Below are 3508 nucleotides of genomic sequence, written 5' to 3'. Positions count from 1 at the left end.
CTTCTTACAATGTCAATCTAGTGCCCTCTACTGTCAAGCTGAATATCCCACTGGTAGGATACAGCAAAACAAAATCTCTACCTAAATATATATATAATATTACACATATATATTATATGTTATATGTAAGACCCAGCTGGATTTTCGTAGAGCAGCCAAAAAGGATTAAGATAAAGCTGAGGCTTCAGTGGCAATGTCCAAGAATGCATAGGGGTTATTGTAGTCAGACAATGAACATTCTATTTGCACCATGTCAATGATTTTAGTTCACTATAAAGGCAAAGTTTTTCCCCCTTCTAATTTATGAATTCCAGAGCTTGCCAGAAACCACCACTGTCTACTTTTAACATATGGCTAAATACTAAAGTGCATCAGTCTGAGTGGGCATGAGTAGGTTTGGTGGCATTGTAGCTGAACAGACCATTTAGGTTTGAATGTGTTTCTGTCACTGACTGGCTGCACTGTTTGAGGCCAGAATGTTTCTGTACTTCACTTTCCATGTCCAAATAAAGGAAAGGACAGCATCTAACTCATAATTTTACTATGAAAATCAAACAGGCTAATATGGCTCTCCCTTAACAGCAGAATTACCCCTTTCTGAACATCAGATTTTTTGCCAGAAAATCTAGAACCTATTTAATGTCATTTCCAGAAAAAGAAAACTTAAATTTCATAACAAATTAACTGACCTTACTTCCCCAAGAAATTTCTTAAATTTCATTTCAAAATATAAATTCCGGGCTGGAGCCATAGCACAGCGGGTAGGGCATTTGCCTTGCAAGTGGCCAACATGGGTGACCCGAATTTGATTTCTCTGCCCCTCTCAGAAAGCCCGGAAAGCTACCGAGAATATCTCGTCCGCAAGGCAAAGCCTGGCAAGCTCCCTGTGACGTATCTGATATGCCAAACACAGTAAAAAGTCTCACAATGGAGACATTACTGGGCCCGCTAGAGCAAATCGATGTACAATTGGAGGACAGTGACAGCAACATATATACATAAATTTTCATAGTAAGATGCAAGATGCCAAAACTATTCGTGGTCACAGTATACTGTTTACCAAGAGTGTGTCATATGCATGACAGGTATTTTTCCATTGAAATTAGATTTCTTTCTCATCCTGCCTCCATGTCTACTGTTCTCTTCAATGCTTTCAACTTTGTTTAGAACTCATTGCATAATGCAAGGCAAAAGCAGAGTCTAAATATAAAAGTCAAAGGAACTCAACTTCAAGACCATGGATTGACCTGGGTTCTGAAAACTTTGGGGTGCACTTCTCTGGGTGACAAGACTCTTCCCTTTTAAAATGTTTATGCTGGAATCCTATATTTTGGCAAATGTATTTGGGATATACATTATCCTCCAAACTCTTTTGTGTTAAACTGTGTTGAGTTTGGAGGACGTAAATACCAGACCCTTTCCCTCTTATCAACTGCAATGTAATGAATATTTTTGAAATTTTGAATATTAAAATCCAGTAATCTTTTTGAAAACAATATGGACATTCCTTAAAAAAATAGAAATTGAGCTTTAATATGACACGGCAATACCACTTCTGGGAATATATCCCAAGGGTGCAAAAAAGCACAGTGGAAGTGACATCTGACCTATATATTCATTGCAGCACTGTCCACAATAGCCAGAATCTGGAAAAAACTTGAGTGCTTGAGAACAGTCGACTGGTTAAAGAGACTTTGGTACTATGGAATACTATGCAGTTGTTAGGAAATATGAAGTCATGAAATTTTCTTATAAATGGACGGTTATGGAGAATATCATGCTAAGCGAAATGAGTAAAAAAGAGAGGAACAGACATAGAATGACTGCACTGATTTGTTGAATATAAAATATCATAATATAAGACTAACACCTAGGTTGGAGTGATAGCACAGCGGGTAGGGCGTTTGCCTTACACTCAGCTAACATGGTCGACCTGAGTTCGATTCCTTCGCCCCTCTCGGAGAGCCCAGCAAGCTACCAAGAGTATCTCGCCCGCACGGCAAAACCGGGCAAGCTACCCGTGACGTATTCGATATGCCAAACACAGTATAACAACAAAGTCTCACAATGGAGATGTTACTGGGCTCGCTCAAGAAAATTGATGAACAACAGGAGGACAGTGACAGTGAAGACTAACACCCAAGGACAGTAGAGACAGGGTCAGGGAGATTGCTCCATGGTTGGAATCCTGCCTCATGAGCTGGGGGAGAAGGCAGCTGGGATAGAGAAGGGATCACTAAGTCAATGATGGTCTGAGGGATTGTTTGGGATGGGAGATGTGTGCTGAAAGTCGATAAAGGACCGAATGTGATAGCCTCTCAATATCTGCACTGCAAACCATAATGCCCCAAAATAGAGAAAGAGAGAGAGAGAGAGAGAGAGAGAGAGAGAGAGAGAGAGAGAGAGAGAGAATGGGGAAAACTGTCTGCCATAGAGGCAGGGGGAGGGAGTGGAATGGGTCAGAGATACTAGGGACATTGGTAGTGGAAGATGTTCATTGGTGGATGGATGGGTGTTCCATCATTGTATGCCTGAAACTCAAAAATGAAAACTTTGTAACTTTCTCATGGTGATTCAATTAAAAAATTGATTAAATTGAAAACAAACCAAAAAACCTTCAGTAAGCCCTAAGTGGAGCAAAGAAAAGGGAACACAAGCCATTAGAATATGCTTGGCTTATAGAAAAAGAGGTTAGGGTTTCATATATCAACTTGGGACTCATGAGCCATTACAGTCTTCCTCCTCGACCTCCTCCTCCCCACTGTCCAGAAGGATAGACTGGTGGGACCTGCACTCCCTGCTTCCAAGGAGCAATGCTCTGTCTAAAATGGGCACAAATGTAGGTAGCTGATTCTAGCTAGATAGCGCAGAGCTGCAAAGCTGGGGTGAGAGCTCAGCAAGAAGCTGGCCTCAGGCCATGGAGAGGGTGAGGGTAGGGTGGGGCTTAGAGCTCGGGATGCAGAGATCTCGGTGGGCCTGTCCTGGCATCCCCAGAACCCAGGTTAATTTGCACTAGCTTCTCTCATAGGCACCTATGAGGATGTTCTGCAATCAAAACCCACGGGCAGCATTGATCCAAAGCCGGCAACCTGCTTAGGTCCCTTGCTGTGCAGTTATGGGCAACTTTGGCAGGGATGCCGGGGGTCGAATATAATCATCGAATATGGTCATCTAAGGATCATCTTCTGCTGAGCGACCCAAAATGCTCTTGGTGTCTTTAAAAGGCAGGTGGGGGCATTTGTGGGCCCCCCCCCTACTGCACCCGGGCCAATGGAAGCTAGGCCCAGCGGCTAGCGGAGAAGGCAGAGGGCTGACCGGGGTACGGGTGCGCGTGGGGTGGCGGGGTATCCCGGGGAAGGGCTTCCCCGAGACACACGCCGGTCTGACCTCGCCGGCCCCGGAAGTCGCGAGGAGGCCCCGCCCAGGAACTTCGTGTCGGCGGAACCAGCGGCCCCAGCGCCTTGCTCGGCACCCGGCCCCGCTTTGCAGAGCACTTCCGGCGGGCCAA

This window comes from Sorex fumeus, unplaced genomic scaffold (assembly GCF_029834395.1).
Source record: "Sorex fumeus unplaced genomic scaffold, SorFum_2.1 ptg000010l, whole genome shotgun sequence".
In the NCBI taxonomy this organism is placed as follows: Eukaryota; Metazoa; Chordata; class Mammalia; order Eulipotyphla; family Soricidae; genus Sorex; species Sorex fumeus.
This window is presented reverse-complemented; position numbering follows the sequence as displayed.